The following is a 22027-nucleotide window of genomic DNA, read 5'->3' as shown; positions in this document are numbered from 1 at the left end:
AGTCAAAGTTCAGAGAAGCGGCAGAATTTGCCCAAAGCCACACTGTAAAGAAATGGTTGAATTGGTATAACGGAGAGAGCATTGAAGTCAGACAGCCCTGATGGCAAATTCATCCCCAGTAATTCCTCGTTAGGTGACATTGGATAAGTTATTTTACCTACTTAAGCTTCCATTTTCTGGCCCAATAAGTAATTTATCATTTAGGATGCTTTGGGTTACATGTGATGGAAAACTTAGATCAAAATGCCTCAAACAATAAGGAAACTTTACTATCTCACTAAGAATTTCCAAGGTCAGGTATCTTCAGGCTTAATTAATTCTGTGGATCAATGACATCATTAGAGATCCAGGTTCTTCCCAATTCTCTGCTCTGCCATCCTGAAAAAGTCAGCTTTGTCCCACAGTCTAGCTGTCCTCATGAACCCAAGATGGCTGCCACTGTTCCAGGTGTCACATTCAGACAGAACAATATCCAGAGAAATGAGAGAGGCCAACTATTCTTATGTGTTTCTTTCAATTAGCAAAGTAGCCTTTCCCAGAATCCCTACACCAGCAGATTTGTTCTCAAACTCCATTGTCAAGAATTGAGTCACATACCCTTGTCTAAACCAATCAGCGTCAAGAAGAATGGGGTTACTATGGTTCACGTGGACCAGTCCGGATTTACTTTAGAAGTAAATCCACATAGGGAAGGGTTGATTCCAAAACAAAATCAGGTCATGCACTCCCAGCAAAGAAGGAGTCTATTGGGTAGGGTAACACGAGTGTCTTCTAGATAGGCTTGCCAGGTAAAATACAAGACATCCAGTTAAATTTGAGTTTCAGGTAAATGAAATATATACTTACACACACAAAAAATTATTTGTTATTTACCTAAAATTCAAATTTAACTGAACATCTTATATCTTTGTTTTCTAAATCTGGCAAACCTACTTCTAGAGTTACCAACAAGACCAAAGAGGAGACAAACGTGCTGGGAGTAAAATTTCATCTTCTGAAAGTGAGCCTGGGTCTTTGCTTAAATCTGGTGAGAGGCTGACAGGGCTTTTATAAAAACCCAAAGCAAAAATGTTGGGGTGTGGAGCAGGACTAATGCACAACTGGTGTCTTTTATAGATTGTTATCTTTGTTCTTCCTTCTGATCTCAATTCAAAGAAAAACTTCTTCATTGCACCAACAGTAATAGCTTTTCTTTGGAATGAATTCAGATATTTCACTTGAAACAAGTCATTTTAAAGAATAATAGCCAAGTTTGCAATTCTTTCAAAATATTATGTGTAAAATAAAATATTTTGTTTTTCTTATTCTTAATTGATCAAAAAGATAACTGTTTAAAGAAATCATAGAAATAAAGCATTGGGTGATTATAGCACATGGATATGTGAACTAAATGCCAAAAAATGTCACCAAATATGACAGAGAGGAATCAGGAATGCTCTGTTATAAGGCACTGAACTACACGTGAAGTGCTCTAGTTTTATTTGAAAGTACATTTATACTAGTTAAAAATGTACATTGCAACTACCAAAAAAATTTTTTTAAAGAAATACAATTGAACCACACACCAAAATAAACTCAAAATGGATCAAAGACCTAAAGATTAGGCCTGAGACAATAAGTCTTTTGGAAGAGAATATAGGCAGTACACTCTTTGACATCAGTTTCAAAAGAATCTTTTCGGACACTGTAACTCCTCAGTTGAGGGAAACAATAGAAAGAATAAACAAATGGGACTTCATCAGACTAAAGAGCTTCTTCAAGGCAAGGGAAAACAGGATTGAAACAAAAAAACAGCTCACTAATCGGGAAAAAATATTTACAAGCCACTTATCCGACAAAGGGTTAATCTCCATAATATACAAAGAACTCACACTGCTTAACAACAAAAAAACAAACAACCCGATCAAAAAATGGGCAGAGGACATGAACAGACATTTCTCAAAAGAAGATATGAATATGGCCAATAGACACATGAAAAGATGTTCATCATCGCTAATCATCAGGGAAATGCAAATCAAAACTACACTAAGATATCACCTTACCCCCGTTAGATTGGCAAAAACATCCAAAACCAAGAACGACAAATGTTGGAGAGGTTGTGGAGAAAGAGGAACCCTCATACACTGTTGGTGGGAATGCAAACTGGTACAGCCACTATGGAAAACAGTATGGAGATTTCTCAAAAAGTTAAAAATAGAAATACCCTATGACCCAGCCATCCCATTACTGGGTATCTATCCTAAGAACCTGATATCAGATATCTCAAGAGTCCGTTGCACCCCTATGTTCATCGCAGCATTATTTACAATAGCCAAGACGTGGAACCAGCCTACATGCCCAGAAACTGATGATTGGATAAAGAAGATGTGGTATATATACACAATGGAATACTACTCAGCCATAAAAAAAGACGAAATTGGCCCATTCACAACAACGTGGATGGACCTCGAGGACATTATGTTAAGCGAAATAAGTCAGTCAGAGAAAGACGAACTCTATATGACTCCACTCATAGGTGGAAATTAGTATATTGAGAAGGAGATCTGATCGGTGGTTACCAGGGAAAAGGGGGGGTGGGGGGAGGGTACGGAGGGGGAAGTGGTGTACCCACAACATGACTAACAAAAATGTACAACTGAAATCTCACAAGGTTGTAATCTATCATAACATTAATAAAAAAAAAAAAAAAGAAAAAAAAAGAAATACAATTGATGTGTTAAGAGAGGAGATAAAATGGAGTCATATAAAATGCTCCAGAGAAAGCTGAACAAAATGAGAAAAAGAAACAAAAAACAAATGCAATGAATAGAAAATAGTTTCAAGTGGAAAATATGGTATATATTAATCCAGCTATAACAATAATCATGTTAAATGTGCATGGGTGCATGGTCTAAATACACAAATTAAAAGAGATTGTCAGAGTAGATTATAAAAAGACCTAACTATATGTTGCCTACAAGAAACCCACTTTAAATATAAAGACTCAGATAGGTTAGAAGTAAAGAGATGGACAAAGATACACCAGGTTAACACCAATCAAAAGAAAGTGTAATATATTAATTTCAGATTAAGAAACTTTCAGAACAATAGAAATTATCCAGGACAAAAAGAGTGACATTACACAGTGCTGAAAGAGTCAATCCTCCAAGAAGACATAACAATCCTAAATATGTATGTATGCACCTAACAAAGGAGCATCAAACTACATGAGAGTTCCATCAGCAAAAACTTATAGAACGGAAAGGAGGAATAGACGTATCCACTGCTACACTTCGAGACTTCTACACTCATCTTTCAGTAACTCATAGATCAAGCAGGCAGGAAACCAGTAAGGATACAGATGGCCTGAACAGCTCTATCAATCAACTTGGTCTAAATAACACTTAAAGATTACTCCATCAAACAACAGCAGAGTGCACATTCTTCTCAAGCTCACATGGAACATTCACTAAGATCGACCACACTCTGGGCCAGAAAACACATCTTCAAAAAAATTTTAATATAAATTTTACAAAGTGTATTCTCAGACCACAATGGAATTGAGCTAGAAATCAATAACAGAAAGACAGCTGGAAAATCCCAAATATTTGGAAATCAACACACTGCTAAATAACTCATGGGTCAAAGAACAGGTCTCAAGAAAAATTTTTTAAATATTTTGAAGTAAATGAAATGAAAATGCAGCTTATCAAAATTGGATACAGTGAAAGAGAATAATTTATAGCATTGAGTGCTATATTATAAAAGAAGAAAGACTTAAAGTCAATAATCTATGCTCTCACACCTTAGGGAACTAAAGAAATAAGAACAAATTAAGCTTGAAGCAAGCAGAAAAGAAATTAAAATATTACATGTGTTATAATTCTTTCAAGCTAGTCAAAAGTACAGTAATTTTCTCAAACAAAGGTCATATCCTAGGGATATTTTGCATGTGCTCTTGAACCAGTCTACCAAGTGCATTGCAATGGATTCAATGTTGGAATTCATGTGTTGAAATCCTAATCTCCAATGTGATGGTATTAGGAGGTGGGGCCTTCAGGAGGTGATTAGGTTCATGAGGGTGGCGCCCTCGTGAATGGGATTAGTGCCCTTATAAAAGAAACCCTAGAGTACTCTCTTTCCCCTCATGTGAGGATACAAGAAGACGGCTGCCTGCAACCCAGAAAAGGGTCCTCACCAGAACCCAACTACGCTGGCACCCTGATCTCAGACTTCCAGCCTCCCGAACTGTGAGGAACAAATTTCTGTTGTTGCTAAGCCAAAGTATTATTACTTTGTTATAACAGCCTGAACTAAGATATCCAGTCACCTCTCAAAGTCCACCATACTCTCCTTCTCCTCTCCAGCACCCGTCTTCAATGGACTCAGCCCCCAAAATATCACATCACTACTTCTCTTGCATTCATTCTGAGGATGCTCATGCCAAGGGTGCTGTTCCACCAAAGCCCGCAAGCTGCCAGTCTCCACTCCACATCTCTGCCTACCAGTGCCAGCCCCAAAACCTACTCTATCCACTTCCTGCCCAAAAACCCCTCCCCAGCATGTGTTTCAACTCACCAGTACCTGGTCTTCCAGCTCACCAAACAGGTCCTGACATGTTTAAGTATCAGTTTAGGCTTGTGATATGGTGATTTATAAAAAGAAATGTATTTTTGGTCTTTGTCCTGTTTCTAGCACAGAGCTCCTAAAACCCTTGGAATTTCCTAGGTGATGAGAGCGATCAAGATGTCTTTTGTTATGCTAATGAGGTTAATGCAGGGTCGGTGAGCCCAGGAGTCGAAAGAAAGATTTCTTATTCTCTTAAGATTCTGGCAGTAGTGCTCTTTTATTTAGAGAGTAGAATAGCATGGGGACAGGACCCATGGGCAGTCAGAGTTTCTGCTGCTGGCATGGGGACAGGACCCATGGGCAGGCAGAGCTGCTGCGTGGGGACAGGACCCACGGGCAGTCAGAGATGCTGCTGGCATGGGGAGCTGCTGCTGCCGCCGCTGGCATGGGGACAGGACCCATGGGCAGGCAGAGCTGCTGCCGGCATGTTGCTGCTGCCGCTTCTGCTGCCTCTGTTGCAAAGTTGGGTGGAGAGTAAGGCTAAATTTAAGGCATAGGTATGTGAATTATCTCTTTACAAGATAAAGAATATGTAAAAACGTTAAAATGATGTCAGTGCCTGTAGGGTCCAGCCATTTGGCGGTCCCACAACTTTTAGATAAGAATCAAACTGGATTGAGTAAATGGCAGAAATCACCGCTTGAATATTATCCTCAGCTAAAGACAAAGGAGGATTTGGGGGGTGGGGGGTCAGTTACATGAGGTTGCCAGACAGTAAACAACTCAAGTTCTTGCCTCTGGTATTGATCAGGAGCCTCTAGAGATAAGGCCAACCCCCTTCGTCCTGGCACAGAAGGGAGGCATCTTCACAGATAGTTTTCCTTAGAAATGTAAATCTTTCCCAACAAAGGGACAAGCAAATTCCACTCCTTGGAGCCTGCTTCTCATGTGTAGTTTTAAAAGTAACCAGCCTAAAAATCCTCGTCATAAACCGTTTTAAAATTAAGCAGCCTAAAAATCCTCATCAAGGTGACTGTTGGAAAGCCCCTGGGTCACGTAAGGATGGGAACTGGTTGCCAGGAAAATCAACCCTGTGATTCGGGGATTGGAACTTTCAGTCCCACCATCTCCCCACTACCACCTCCAGGAGGGGAGAGGGACTGAAGATTGAGTTCAATCAGCAATGGCCAATGAGTTCATCAATCACACCTGTGTAATGTAGCCTCCATTAAAAACCGGAAACAACTGGCTTCCGGCGGGTGACTTGGAGATTCAGAGAGAATGGTTCACACAGAAAGGAGACTTGTCTCACCTGAACCAAAGTTCCTAAACATGAACTTCACTGCCTCAGAGAGTCTGGAGTCCTGGGATCATGTGTCTGGCGAAGCATTTCTTATGCTTCTATATGTTTTAGATTTGAAAAAATTGTCAAGATCATCACCATGACAACGAGAGTCAGTACTGGTATTTCTGCTTTGTTTGCTTTATGAGAAAAGCCAAGGCTTAGGAAAACAGAGAATGCCTGCCTTTCTTTTTCATTGGCTGCTGTGTGTCATCCTGGTCAGCCTCTTCCCTGGCTGAACCACAAGCATCAGGCTTTTTATTGTCTTTCTCACAACTCCTGTGATGGAATCCAGACAAATAAAACAGCAGCAAGAATTTCTTCAGTCCTGTAGGTGAATGACAATTGGCAATATGTTTAAACTTAGAAACTGTCCAAACACTTTTATATAACTTAAATTTGTTGACAATCTTTGCAGCATGAGATACCAATTGTAGATATCTCTCTTAAACACCAGAGGTTACCTTAAGCATACAAAACAAATGACAACTCTAAACAGGAAGAAATGCAAAAGAAGAAAATTAGTTTATTGTTAAGTACAGCTGAAGTGATTAACAATGGGTAGAATATATTTGCTATCAGTATCTCTTCCCCTCGCCATGTTTTATGACTTTCAACATCTGAATTATCCTCCACAAACCTAGACATCCATCAAGCATGGACGTTTACATTTAGAGGGATAAGAGATGGTCTCTGAAGGAAAACAATTTGACAAGAGAATTCTTATCTCTTTATTCTAAATGTCAGGAAACATTAAAGAGAAAATGATGATAAATAGACCAGAGTTGAGTTTAATTTTAAGAACTTTGTCTCAACCTGATTAATTTATCAAGTAGTTTCTTTGTTTAGCTCCCACCATCCTTTTGGTGATCTTCAAAGCCCGGAGAAAGGACATACAACACAGAAAATCCAGAAACAAAGGACTTTTAGACCCAAGTGATTTACTGTTTTCCCCATAATTGAAGGCGATTCCCTTCAAGACAGTCATACTTCTGATTTCACATTTTCCCTTTTCAAAGATGAGGCTTATGATCTTTTTTGCTTTCATAACACTCTATAGCGTTCGAATCAACTCAACAAGTGCCTTTTGACCGCCAACCATGAGTCAGCCCCTCTGCGAGACTATGCAAGATTAGAATGAGTGAGATCCACTCTTACCCTCAAAGAACTCAAAAGACAATATGCCCACGCTGTTTCTGGCTATCCCACGCGATGTTAAGATTTATAAGGCACAGGTCCTGCTCTTAAAGTTTTCCATCTACTTATGCAGATGCCATGAACACAAGAGCAACAAAGGTTCTACAGACATTCCGAATATTTAAGGGACTCGTCCTATTTTTCATAGATAAGAAGACCAGAGGCATTCAGCTTCCTAATTGCAGAAAGCAGTATTTTCTTTTTCTTTTTGTGATAGAATCAGCCACTATTATGCTCTGCAAGTCCAGATAACCTGCCATTACCTTAAATGCTGAACTCTACCATGCCGCCATGTGTCTGTTCACGCTAATCACCCTGCACAGGATACACACTCCTGCATGCTCCATCTGGCAAACTCCTATTCATTTTTAACACCAGCCCAGCTGTCAGAAACCCTTCCCCAACTCTCTTCTCACTTCCTTCTAGCACAATTCCCTCCTCTGTATTCCATACCTCCTTGTAAGTACCTCTATAATACTACCCTTCTCTTTGTATTATGGTCATTTGTTTGTGATTTCCCTGCTTGGTGGAACACCTTTGGGAACAAAGAGTCCCATTCATCTTAGTATTCTCAGCACATGCCACAAACAGCTTACTTTTTGTTGGGGGCTGTAGGGGAGGAAGACATTTCCTCTTCCCAAATGGGGGTTCGTCTGGCTGGAGAATGAATTAAATTCACATGAGACAGAATAGCAAGAGAAAATTAAACAAAGCTTTATGAGGAACCATGGCCTGGGGCTTTTCTTCCCGAAGGAAGAAAGGGCACCGAAGAAGTGGGGTACACATAGTGGTTATATACCCCCAAACAGGGTGTTTCACATGTGATTGAAATATCCCTCCCACAATAGTCACAAGATTGCCCTGTCAGCACAGTGCTTGATGGACACAGCAGGTAGTGGTCTGCTATCTCGGTGGGCGTAGCCAGAGGCAAGTCGATTGTCTGGAGCTGGGCGGTCACAGGTGAGCTCAGCAATCAGTTCCTAGCCTAAAGAAAGATGCTTAATCCTTAAAGAAATGCCAACGTTGGGAGAGAGAGGGAAGTCAGTTACAGGAGGTTACCAGACTAGCGCAATAAAATGCAGATTTTAAGTCCTTGCCTTTGGTATTGATTAAGAGTTTCCAGAGAGAAGGTCATCGCCTTGCCTTTCTTCTTCCTGGTACAGAGAGGGAGGCACCTTTACAGATAGAGATTTACCTTACAAACATAAATGTGTCCTAACAAAGGGCAAGTTCCATTCCTCCTTCCCTGTCCCAGTTTATCAAAAGCAATCAGCCTCAAATAATCCTGATGCCAAAGAGACATATCTTGGGGTGGCCAACCTCAGGTCCCCACAGGGCATTGAGTTTATGTAATTCGATATCTCTTGAAATTTAAGAACTGGGTCTTGTTCAATATTGAACACCACGTTGAAGGACAATTGCTCAATTTCTGGAAAAACTAAATCTGCATTTCTATCTATCCTCAGAAAAAGACCTTAGTTTTACAGGGCTGATAAGAGGATAATTCATTTAACAAGAATTCTTTGAGTTCCTTCACCGTGTCTACGAATGAGAGGGCACAAAAAGAATTAGAAACTGCACCTGTACAATAGGAATAGTAATTGCTATTCCTGACACTTGACAATGCAATAATTAGCATTGTTCCCATTTTCACAACCCTCAGTGTCAGATGTCCCCTGGCTCCAATCTAATCCACTCATACTTGCGTACTAGAAGCTAATAGCTCATTATCATCTTCCCTCCTTATTCCTGCCTCCAGGAGCATAGGCTTTTCTGTGGCTGCCTCACCATTTCTTCTCTTGCACCCAGCTCAGTGGCTTCTCTCACACTGTCTTCCACACTTCACTGAATTCTTTCATCGCTTTGATCCCATTTTCTAAAACTCTTACAAAGTCTCAGTTTTATCAACCATACTAAGATAATCTAAGGACGTTAGAGCTAGATGTAAATTTTAGAGCTGGAAGATCTCAGAGAAGCAGTGGGATTGGATTCAAAGAGCATGGATGATGTTCTCCTTCCAGTAATTGCCCAGTAGCTCCTAAAACCTAGGCCATATATCAATCCAGGACAAAATATTTTAAAAAACTACCTTGGAGTGCTGATAAGTGACCAAAAACAGGCAGAATGTGGAGGGGAGTTGAAACTCAGGAAAAAGGAAAGCACCAGATGAATTTTCATGGCTTTTTACCAGAGGACATGCCCCCATTAAGCTCTATGGAGGACAGTTACAATTCAGACAGAAAGCTCAGTTCTACTGGCTTGAGAACCAGAGGAGAGACTTCAGAATAACAACGATTAATGGAAAGGGAGAGAGGAATTCTCAAAAAGGAGAGCGCCAGAGAGGGAATGCCCTAAAATCCGTGCATAAATGCTGCCCAATCTCCAGCTCACCACCGACCAATATAGGTGGGGGACAGACGCCAACCATCCAGCCAAAGCCAAACCATCTGAACTGAAATTTCAGCTACCCCACCACAGAGAGTCTGCAGTTTGAGTTTCGCAAGTGAACTGACTGCTAAAAGAAACAAAATCAATACTCTTCAGATAAAGATACAAAATCCAGAGTCTTTACAACTTACCACTTAAGGACGCACAGGTTACAGTCCAAAACTACTCAACATTCGAAGAAAGAGGAAAAAGTCATTCATATCAACAGAAGAGACAACCTATGGAGGCCATCCCTGAGGTGACCCAGACAAAGATCTTAGATGAGATTTGAGGAAAATATGCCTGAATATGAGTGAAAAATATAGGAAATGAAACTATAGAAAAATTTTAAAATGGAAATTGTAGAACTAAAATATGTAATATCTGAAATAAAAATCACATACAACGGGGCTGGTCTGGTGGCACAGTGGTTAAGTTCGCACACTCCACTTCGGCGGCCAGGAGTTCACCAGTTCAGATCCCAGGTGCAGACCTATGCATCACTTGACAAGCCATGCTGTGGCAGGCATCCCACATATAAAGTAGAGGAAGATGGGCATGGTTGTTAGCTCAGGGCCAGTCTTCCTCAGCAAAAAGAGGAGGGTTGACAGCAGATGTTAGCTCAGTGCTAATCTTCCTCAAAAAAAAAAAAAAATCACATACAAGGGAAAAACAATTTGACCATGAACTTCTCATCAGAAGCCAATAGGGCAATGCTTTTAAGGTGCTGAAAGAAAGACATGTCAACTCGGAATTCTATATTTAGCAAAAATATCCTTCAAGAATGAAGGAAGAAACAAAGATATTTTCAGATCAATGAAAACTAGGCTAGTTCATCACTGGCAGACTTGTATTCAAGAAATGGCTTTTTTGGAAAAACCAGAGTATGGACTTTGGAGACAGACAGGTCTGGTTTGAAAATTAGGGAACTCAGCTCTCAACTTTGGCATCTGGACAATAGCCACACTGATGCTTGTTTTGCAGGGTGTCATTGGAATTCAGTGAGAGAGCACGTGCATATCTCCAAGTTCCTGCCCAATGTGTGTTAGCTCTGATCTACTTATCCCTCTCTCTCTTTGTCCCTCCCTCTAATCCCAGGTTTCCAAACACTTGTTCTATACATGATATCCATGCCCCACCTGCCTTTAACTCATTTCATCTTTTTCTTCCATGTGGCCCACTTCTTAATTTAAATAAATCTTTCAATTTAACACCCATTAAATAAAATAAACACAAATAAAACACTTGTTTTGTGTGCTAGTTATAGTTCTCCAAAAATAAAGATATAACTATTAAATGTTTTAAACTTTAAAAACTGGTTATCAATACCACACCTAAGATAATTTCATATCCTGGTCTATGGGAAAACACTGCTCTGATCTAGTCTCCTTGTCACCACAGGCAGAGGATTTTGTCTGATTTGTTCACCACGTCTCTAGTGCCTAGAAGAGTCCACTTAAATATTTAATTAATTTATTTAGAAGTCAATAAACTGAGGTTCAGAGACATGAGGTGGCTTTGACTTGCCCACAGTAGTTAAATTATCACTACTGTGACTATGGGTTCCAATTTCCTTCATCACGTCCCAAGTGGCCAGTGGGGCTTTTTCTATTCTTTCTATTCTTTTCTATTGATCTTTCTATCTTTGCATCACTATCCAAAACTTCACTTTTAGAAGTCTTGCTCTCTGGTAATTTAAGTCCTCCAACTTTCCTTTTTTTAAGCATTATCTTTCCTATTTGGGGTCCTTTATTTATCATATACATTTTTAGACTCATCTTGGAAGTTTCCACTACCAATCCCTTAAAAAAAAACAAAACTGCTGGACCCTGATTAGAATTACACACATAGAACAATTTAAGGAGACCACTTACTTACAATATTAAACCTTCTAATCCACAAACATGGTATATGCCTCCATTTATATAGCTCTTCTTTAATTTTACCCAATAATAATTATTTTGTAGTTATTTTGTAGTTTTCATACTACATCTTTCATTAGATTTATTCCCAGGTAAACTTTCTCATTTTACTTCATTTTTCTATTTGAGACTTGGGGTTGGTTTGTTTGTTTTGTTTTGTTTAAAAGATCTTAGTAGCAAACATAAATTCAGTTAACACTTGGCTGATTGGTGTGGAGTTCTGCATGACTTGACCTATCACTTCCACCTTCTGGGCCTCGATCGCTCATCTTTCAGTCAGTTGACCCCCCCATCATGAGCTCACATAATACTGCATACTTCCTGTTCATAGCTCTTTACATAATTTCAATTTTACTTTTATTTGTGTAATCACTGATCAATATATGTTTTCCCCACTGGGCTGTATGCCCACTGAGGGAAGAGTCTGGGTCTTTCTCACCACTACATCTCCCGGTGCCTGACCTAATTCCTATAACAGAGTAGATGCACAATAAATATTTGTTGATTAAATGAATGTAAAATAAGAGAGCTTGTTTTTTCCATCTCTAAAATTTCACAAGTATAAATGAACCAGGGCACAAAGTAGGTAGATCTAAGAAAATTTATTTCTGCTCTTGGAAAAATGCCTCCAAGGGATGTTGACCCAGATTGTTCTGGTGTAACCTGACCAGAAGTTATCCCAGCCTAGACGACGCAGCAATGGTGCTCCCAGGCGAGAAATATCAGTGCAGTCTATTCTATGGAAATATGAGGTGCCTCATTCTAACACGGAACTTGGCAGAAATACCCATGTCTGTCACAGCAAAACTTTCCTAAGTAAACCGTAATCTTTGATCCTTCTATCTGTCATCAAGGAGTCACAGCAGAGCTTGCAACATTTTTATAACCTTGCGATCTGATCCCAGTTTCATCTGTTGCAAAGTATGAAATCCAGCACCGGGCCCTAAGGAATGAGCGGTGTCTTGCCTTAATTCTCATCCTCTCTGCAATCATCACCCATTTTTAAGATGAGAAAACTGAAGCTCAGAGAATCAGCTAATTTAGTTCACACATTCAGGGAGTAGTAGAGCCAGAATTTGACCGCAGGTCTGTTTGAATCTAGCGTTCAAGCTTTTATTTCTGCTCACTATACCACCATCTGTTTGAGGATTCCCAAAGATTCCCAAAGTTTCTCCAAGGGGTTGGTGAAGGCAATAACACCGCCTTTTTGTTTCTAATTTTAATCCATAAAATAATTATCAAAAAACTTTCCTTTTGGGGGCCGGCCTGGTGGCATAGTGATTAAGTTCATGTGCTCTGCTTGGCTGGTCCAGGGGTCACAGGTTGGGATCCTGGGTGCAGACCTACACAGCACTCATCAAGCCATGCTGTGGCAGCATCCCATGTACAAGATAGAGGAAGAGTGGCACAGATGTTAGCTCAGGGACAATCTTCCTCAGCAAAAAGAAGAAGATTGGCTATGAATGTTAGCTCTGGGCCAATCTTCCTCACCAAAAAAAAAATAATAATACACATAAACAAAAAAAGAAAAAAACTTTCCTTTTAATACAGAAAATATTGGAGTGTATCTCTAAGTGAATCAAGTAAGTCAGCCAGGCAATAAATCGAGATGAGATGCTCGCGACTCAGTGCACTCAGCTGAACACTGCTGGCCACCATATGGTTTTGATCATCACACAGTTTTAAATTGTTTTGTTCTTCATCAAATATTGTTTCATTTATGCCCTAATGGATTGATGATTACAGACAAGAAGCGCAAGGGACACTAATGTTGGAATCCAAGAAGTTAATAAGGAGCATAAAATGATCATAGTTTTGCATATCACTCTCAAAACGGTCAGCACAAAAGCTCTGACTCACGATCATTTCATCAGCATTTTTATTTTAACCCTCTCTAGAACTTTAAGAACCAATATTTAAAAAGACAAAACACAATGGTCATCATTTAACTTGGCTTTTCATTTATTGAAATGAATATGAAATATTCATACTCCATACATTATATGCAAAGAAGGGCAATGATTGTTAATTCATAAAGTAGTTCTTGAGATGATATGTTATTGTGAAAGCAGTTTGAGTCAGAAAAAGCTGGCGATACTGCACAACACTAGGAAAAAACACTGAATTTTCCATTTTCTCCTTTGTCTTAGACAAAAGCAGCCCAAGGAAGGAGTAATAAATACTTGAATAGACTCAGCCGAAAACTTAACTCGGTAGTTTTCAACTCTGGCTGCTCATCTGAATTACCTGGGGAGCTTTTCAAAACGGTAGATGCCTGAGCCCTAAAATCAAGGATTCTAATTCAGTTCTTCTGGGATGTGGCCCGGGCATAGGTATTTTGGACTCAGCCCACGTGATTCTAATATATGTGCCTTAACTACACAATCCCCTCTTTAAATAGACTGTAGAATTCCTTCCCAGCAATCCGAACAGAGTCAATCCCAAATGAGGGTTAGGAGGAAAGAACAACCAGGGCCAAAAGCCAGGAGTCCTGGGTTCGAGTCCTCACCGGGCCACTGTGTGCTCTTAAGCAAATTACCTCACCCCTCTGGTCCTTGGTGTGCTCTCCTTAAACATCAGCCCTCTGTGCCACTTGATCTCTAGGATCCTACTGTCTCTAACATTCAATTAATTATTAACTATTATAACAAGTCATAATATAACAATCAGCAAAGCAACACAACACTGTGGAAAGAGGTTAAGCTTTGAAGCCAGATCATCCTGGATTCAAATTCCAGCCCTGCTAACTTTCTAACTGTGTGACCTTGGCCAAGACACTTAACGTCTCTGAATCTACTCTAAAATGGAGATAGTGCATATAGGGCTGTTATGAAGCTTCAATTAGACAAAGAACTCTGCACATTGTATGCTCGACAGATTATAGCGATTATTATTACCGTTTCTATATTCCGATTGTTGCTACTGCTGTTGTTATTATTATTATTATTTCCTATATAGCAAGAAGTGAAAGAATGATTCATTTGAAAAGGGAAGGAGGAATTTCAATGAGTCTGATTGACTTGACAGTTCTGATTTCTTGGGTTTCTCATCCAGGCCAGCAGGAGGCTGACATGATGATCGCTCACACAGAGAGTGTCTTACTTTTCCGTAAGACAGTTTTCTCTCCAAGGCCCTTCATCAACTTGGCTGCAGACTGCCCTGCAGCAGAACCGCTGACTGTTTCTGAAGAGAAGCAATCATGACGACGCTGCACAGAAAAAGGGATAATGGCTTTCTGTTGCCAAGTAAAGTTTGCAGCAGACATGTTTGAACCTCAGCCCATCCCTGACGCCCGTCCCCTCTTTCACCTTGTCTCCAGCCTCTCTCCACCCAGCACGGCGTCCGGGTGAGTATATCAGCTAATGCCTGGGTTCAGCTGCTGTAACAGAAACCCCAAATAATAGTGGCTTAAACCAGACAGAAGGTCCTTTTTGCTTTCTCTGTTTTATGTAACTATCTAGGTGAGAGCAATCCAGGACTGGCAAACAGCTACTGGGGGTCCGCATTCCTACCACCTTCTTGCTCCACGCTCCCCCAGCCATGTGGTCCAGGCTGGCTTGCCCTGCCATTCTGGTTCCAGCTTGTGGGAAGAGGAAAAGGAGAAGAGTAGGCATTTGCCTCCTTTGAGGGCATAACCCACAAGCTGCACAGATAAATCCCGCCAGAATTTAGTCACTTGCCCACATCTGACTCAGGGGAGGCTGGAGAAAGCGTCATCTTTATTCAACCATGTGCCTGGCTAAAAACAAATAACTATGGAAACAGGGAAGAGCGGCCATCGATGGACAAATAGTCTCTGCCACAGGAGCAGGGATCAGGACGGAGGAGATTAAGCGCACGGCAACTGAAAAGTGTGGAAAGGACACCTGTCTCAGAGCGCGTGACCCTGAAGCGTCTTTAACTCCTGGGGCACCATTTTTCTCGAGGAATTTGGAGGACACGTGTTCTCCCTGCCCAGCACAAGCACACTATCCTTCTGAGGTCAGGACTACCGGGTGAGAGACTCTATTACACACGACTCAGTCATTTTTTTAAAAACAGAAAGTATCATGTTTTGTTTTTAGGCCATGTCAAAATGTCCCTTGCACTGGACAATCCAAAATGCTATATAATCTCAGGCTTGTCCTTTGATGCAGGAGAGTTCCACAGTCCTCAGAGGCAGGCAGAAGAGTTCTGGAGTCTCAGACTCAGGTCAGGAAATGTCTGGTTCTCTTTGGATTTGTCACGGGGTCTAGAAAAACTCGGGAGGACAGGGTCCCATGTTCTTATTGAGCGCAGCTCTGGCGGGTGTGAACTCACTTGGGGATCTCTGAAGCGCTTTGAGCACAGTCCTTCTCTCACAACTCAGATCTGCCTGACAGTCACGGCACCTGCACCGGGCCTCCGCACCACTGGAGCGACCACGTCAGCCAGGATGAAGACACCTGGTGCCATGCTCCCCACTCCCTGCTTTCAAAACACGAGTCAGACTTAAATCTGTACCAGGAACATAGCGATCATCCTCCAAGTGGTAGCTATGGTTGTTATTATCACTACTACTTCCCAAAGAGTCTTTACAGTTTGACTGTGAGTTGCAAAAAGGCAGGAATTTTGCCTTTTTTTCATTTCTGCATCCTCAGCACCTAACACAGTTCGAGCATATACCCAATTCTATTCAACCTACATATATTAAGCATCTACTATGTGCCAAGTACCAAGCTGGGTATTGGGACTCAGTGACGAATAAAAGCCTTCATTCTTGTCACTGTAGAAATTAGGGTTCAAGAGGGGCCCAATAAATGTTGGTGGAAAGAAGGAGAAAAAAATTGATGTTTGACCATAACTGTAGGGATTATCACAAGCATTGAGTAAAGGCATGAACTGTAAGAGCAGAGAAATAAAAATGCACGTTGGCCCCAGGAGGCCACCCTGTGGGCTCCTCTCAGAGGGCCCAGCTCAGGCCCGAAGGTCATCCATCAGTGCAACCACAGCCGTAGTCCATTGAGTTACTGCTCTCTGCCCCGGAGCCCAGCTGGTTTGGGCTGAAGCAGCCCAGCAAAAGCACCAGGATGAGGATTAGATGCAAAACCAGCCGAGCTCTGTAGAACAAGATGAACAAAAGATGGGCCAACGTTTCACTGTCAGAACCATGTAGGTCCATGTAGAACTGTCTACAGTTCTCCAACGTCCCCAAAATGATGCATAAGTCAAGAGAATATAGATATGCATATTCCTCCAGCAGTAAATAATAAATAAATAAGAGTGAGGGCCAGCCCCAGTGGCCTAGAGGTTAAGTGCGGCATGCTCCACTTTGGCAGCTCAGGTTGAGTTCCCGGGCACGGACCTACAGCATACAAAAAGAGGAAGATTGGCAGTGGATGTTAGCTCAGGGCAAATCTTCCTCAGCAAAAAAAAAAAAAAATAAACAAGAGTGAGAGTGACTCAAAGCAGGTTGCTCTTGGGAAGGGAAGCAGGGGGATCCCATGGGAGGGTATATTTGGCGAAGGTAGGCTAATTGCTGTAATTTATACGTAGCAATCATCTCTGAGTTATTTTTTAGCTCTCTTTCACTCAGAAATCAAAAAAGAAAACCAAGGTATTGTACACTGGGTCCCACCTAACGCAAACACCCTGGTACTGTGTTAGATGCTTTTAGTATATGTTCCCATGACTTCCTGTACCTCTACAACTCATAATTCATTGTGTGTGTCTCCACCCTGAAACTGTAAGCTCTGTGAGGGCAGAGCCCTGTCTGTCTTGTTCACTGTGCTTTTCTCAGTTGCCTCACCTAACAGATGCTCAGTCCATATTTGTAAAGGGATGGGAGGGTGAGAGGGAGACAGCAAGTGGCCTCCTCTGGGCCAGCCCTGGTGGTCCAGAGATGACTACCCGTGTGCATCTGTTTCCTCACTCCTGTGCCCTGTCTGGCTCTCTTGCCATCTGGATCTTTTTTCTCAGCCAACAGGACCTGAGGCTGCATATGCAGAGAAGAGCCTGCCCAAGGAGAGGTGCTTCTAGCTCAGGAACTCTGAGCTTCCTGCTCTCCCATTAACTCACACACACAGACACAGACACAGACACAGACACACACACACACACCCCTGTGGCCCTGCCACCTAGCTCAGTGTGTCTTAGAAGCTACCAATTCTCAGCTGGTCTGGGTCCCAGGGCCTTGAACTTTTAAATTGTTCCTTAGGCTCCAGGCTGAACAGGGGACCAAGACAGAGGGAACAAGCCAGGGAAACCAGCGGGCTCCCTTCCTCCTTGCTCAGCACAGAGGGTGTCCAAGGCGCTCCTTCACTGTGAGCAGGACTGAGATCTGTCTTACAATATCAGTGATTAAGCAGAGCAGTAGATCCCTATCTGAGCAGTTAGTCAGGAAGCTAAAATGTCTAGCTAAAGCCTGCCTTTTACAGAAGTTAGCCCTCCAGTACATAATTCAGCAATGAAAAGGAATGAAGGGCTGACACAGGCTGCAACGTGGAGGAACCTTCAAAACACTATGCCAAGTCAAAGAAGCCAGTAACAAAGGACCATATTGCATGATTCCACTTAAATGAAACGTCCATAACAGGCAAATTAATAGAGACAGAGAGTAAATTAGCAGTTATCTAGGGCTGTGGGAGTATGCGAGTTGCTTGGAATGATGGCTAATGCATATCCAGTTTCTTTTTAGGGTGATGAAAATGTCCTAATATTGATTGTGGTGATAGTTGCATAACTCTGTGAAAATACTAAAAGGTATTGTACACTTTAAATGGATAAATTGTAATGGTATGTAAATTATATCTCAATAGAGCTGTTTTTAAAAAGTTTTAACACCTTCACTTAGTTTTTTTTTTCCTCTAAGATGTTCAGAGAGATTTTTTTCTCTGTTCCACAAACATTTGATGAGGCTGTGTTCTGTGCTGGGCACTGCCAGGGGACACTGAGATGGAACAGACTACAACCCACCCAAGAGGCTCTGACTGTGCAGTCGAGGGAAATGTGACGTGTCCACAAGCCACAATCATGTAAAGATGTGGACACTGCCACCCCCGCCAGGTGAAGAACCTAGGAGGGCTTCCTGGAAGAGATGGGCCTTGATGAACGGGTCTGATTTGGACATGAAGGGCCTGAGAGGAGGAGCCTGGACTTGCAGGTGAAAGGATTATCAGGAGCCTGGGCAGGGATCCATGCGGAGTTCCACTTGGTGGGAGCAGAGGCTGTGTCAAGGAGGCCAGAGGCAGACGGCCTGGCAGAGGTAAGCTGGTAGAGGCTTGCACAAGGCTTCAAATGCCAGGCTACAGAATCTGGGCTTTCATCTACAAACAAGGGCCATTTGTTGCATTATAGCTGTGCTTCCATCATCCCAAACAACCGTAACACTTCAAATGGTACGAAACCTAAGAAACAAGAGAAGCCTGGCCAGGTACCTAAGAGGTACCTGGAGTCCCGTCCAGCTCACCTCTTAGTCTCTATAACTTAACCCTCCTGAACTTAGACGTGCCTTCTACAAAATAGAGATGGTAATGGTACCAATCATATGATTGTTATGAGGATGCACTGAGACAATGCCTGCAAAGCCCCTGGGACTTGCCTTATACACAATAAGTGCTCCATTCCTGTTTGCTACTGTCATTATTGGGTGTCCCACCACATACCACTTCTGCTGTCAGATGTTAGAAATGCGACTTAGCTGGAGCCATGTCCAAGCCTGGAAATGCTCTACCAGTGGCTGACGTCTAGGTAGAAAATAGGTAATAAAATGGGCTGGCCTATTTCCTTGAATAATGATGAACCTAAGTTTAAGTTAAATTAGATTATAATAATATAAATAATTATAATTTAAAATTATATATTTATAGTTTAAATTATACTATATTCGTTAAAGTAAATAATGATAGACCTAAGTTAAACTGTTTTAGTTTTAAGAGTTTATGTGTTCTAATCCTTTATTTCCTAATCTGTATTTTTTAGAAATACTTTCAGCTGCAAATAAAAGACAGCCTAATTTAGAATGACTTAAATTTTTGTCTCATAACAAGGAATCCAGAGAGGTTGACACTGGTTCAGCTGCTTGACGATCATGTCAGGGACCCTGGCTCTATTTTCTGCACCACCACCCTTAGTTGTTGGCTTCTGTTGTGTGCTTGACATTCATTCATGATCATGGGATGGCTGCTGCCTCTCCAGACATTACACCCAAGTTCCAGGTAGGAAGAAGGGGGAGGGACAAAAATCCTCTTGTTCATAAGGCGTTGTCTTTTCTTTGGGAAGGGAAGCCCTCCCCAGAAGACTCCCACTTATCTCTCAGAACTGGATCACATGGCCACTCTTAGGACAATTAAAGGACAAGAGGATGCAACTACCTCACCAATTTAGATCAGTCATCATTGACTCCTTGGGGCTGGAGTAGGGGCCAACTCACACTGAGATCCTTTCCCCATGAGTCACCACAAACACATCGGCATTCTGTCTTCTAAGAAGGGGGTCTGCCGGTGGCGTAGATCATGGGCTGTGGACAGGGTCTGCTGTTCCAGGCTTGGGTTGGTTTAATCCAAGGGTCTGGGCTAGGAATACTGTGCAGAGACCTGATCACCAGATCTGGGACAGGCCAGAGAGGCTCCAGAGCTGCTCTGGGAACAGGGAAGTCACGTGGTGGCAGTCTGCAGGGTGAGCGAGCCTGCTTAGTTTGCACACGTACATGAGGACAGAGGCGGTGTGCTCAGGGCCTCGCAAATCCCCAGAGCACAGCGAGAGAGGACAAGCCCCACTCTGGTGGACCTTCCACCCACATTGCTTGAAGGGAGGCTTTTGGACACATCCCAAACCTTTCTAGGTCACCCATTAGAGAGGACCATGAGGAGTGTAGTGGCTTGAATGGTGGCCCCCTCAAAATATATGTCCACTCAGAACCTGTGAATTTGACCTTATTTGGAAAAAGTCTTTGCAGATGTAATTAAAAACCTCAGATGAGATCATCCTGGATGAGGATGGGCCCTAAATTTAATGATAAGTATCCTGATAAGAGGAGATAAAGGCGAACACAGAGGAGAAGTCGATGTGAAGATGGAGACAGAGATTGGATGACTCAACCACAAACCAAAGAACGTCTGGAGTCACCAGGAGCTACTAGAAAGAGGAAGGATTCTGCCTTAGAGACTTCGGAGGGAGTGCGGCCCTGCCAACACCTTGATTCCAGACTTTCAGCCTCCTAAACTACGAGAGAATAAATTTCTGTTGCTTCAAACAACCCAGTTTGTGCCAATTTGTTATAGCCGCCCCAGGAAACTAACGCAAGGACCATGTTCTCCAAGAGGCAATTTGAACTGGAATGATAGTTTCTAGGAAGACCTCTGATTCTGACCAGTCATCACACATACAAAGCCAGTGATGCAGGAAAAGCTTGGTGATGTGCTGGTGGCCCAGACACAGGAGAGGGATGTCGAGGAAGACAAAGGAGACTCCTCACTCCCAAACTATCCCATTGTGCTCCCACCAGAAGCAAAGTCACACTCCTGGATGGGTTTTCCCAAGAGTGTGAGGTCGGAAGCCCACCTGCACCCTCTCCATTTCCTCAACGGTGTGCATTTATTCCCCGAGTATTTATTGAGACTTACGACACACCAGGAACTCTGCTAGGGCTTGGGACGTGGGGGCAAACAAGACACATGGCCTAGCTTCAAGGACTCACGGTCTGGGGAGGAGACCAGACAGGGAAAGAGGCAAATGCACCACAGTGTGGTACGTGTTACGAGGGCCTAAAGGTAGAGTTCCTGCTCCAGATGTGGGCAACCTGGAGGAGTGAGCCGGGCGATGGGAGGACGAGGGTACAAAGCGCACTTGCAAAGGCATGGAAATGAGGGATCACGGTGCACGGGTCACCACAGCATGCTCAGCACACCTGCAGGACACATCTGCAGGAATTTGAAGGTGGTGGAATACCAGTGGCTAGATGTGGCCCCTGGCAAAGGAGGGGCCTTGTAAATTGGGTTAAGAAGTTTGGAAGGAAAGGAGGGAGGAAGGGAGAAGAGAGGGAAAGAGTGAGAGGGAATGAAGGAATTGCCCACCACATGAAGCAGAGCCCCCTCTCTCTATAGAAACTGGCGACAGGAAAGCACAGGGACCACATGGGCTGCCTTAGGTAAGGGTGGGGCAGAGGCAGGAGCCGCATCTGCGTTCCAGCAGCAATCATGGCAGTGGGTCTACCAGTCCCGCTGCTGGCATTCATGGGTCCATCAGAAGTGTCTGCGCCCGGCAGTGATGTTTTCTCTAGAACAGGTCTGCAGCATGTTTTAGGATGGGGTCCCTGACCTTCTGGCCTTCAAGCTTGGCTCTCTCCTTCCTGGAAGTTCAGTGAGCTTTGCAATATTTTTTTCCTAAGTCTCTTTGCTGCTTAATTTAGCCAAACTTGCTTCCTGCTTCTTAGAGATAACAAATACAGATGGATACACAGCCTCAACCCATAAGTTTCCATGGCAACAGCTGCAGAAGGCCCCAGAAATGGAAGGTGAGGGTGAGGCAACCTGGTGATTAGAATGCATGAGTGGTTTGGGTTCAGGGGCTCGTCAACTGAGCACTGACTGCCATATTCTGTGCCACGCTCTCGGCACATCCACCCTCACCAAGC

The 22027-nt window shown here is 42.6% G+C and overlaps 1 protein-coding gene across 4 annotated transcripts in view; it reads right to left on the bottom strand.

Annotated features, from left to right (window-relative positions):
• The window catches only part of FER1L6 (fer-1 like family member 6), a 214977-nt gene that overhangs the window by 186175 nt on the left and 6775 nt on the right, over positions 1-22027 (bottom strand). The gene's annotated exons all lie outside the window — the stretch shown is intronic.

The sequence above is a fragment of the Equus przewalskii genome, chromosome 8 (assembly GCF_037783145.1).
Source record: "Equus przewalskii isolate Varuska chromosome 8, EquPr2, whole genome shotgun sequence".
NCBI lineage: Eukaryota > Metazoa > Chordata > Mammalia > Perissodactyla > Equidae > Equus > Equus przewalskii.
Note: the sequence above shows the minus strand (reverse complement) of the source record. Positions and strands in the feature narration are given on the sequence as shown.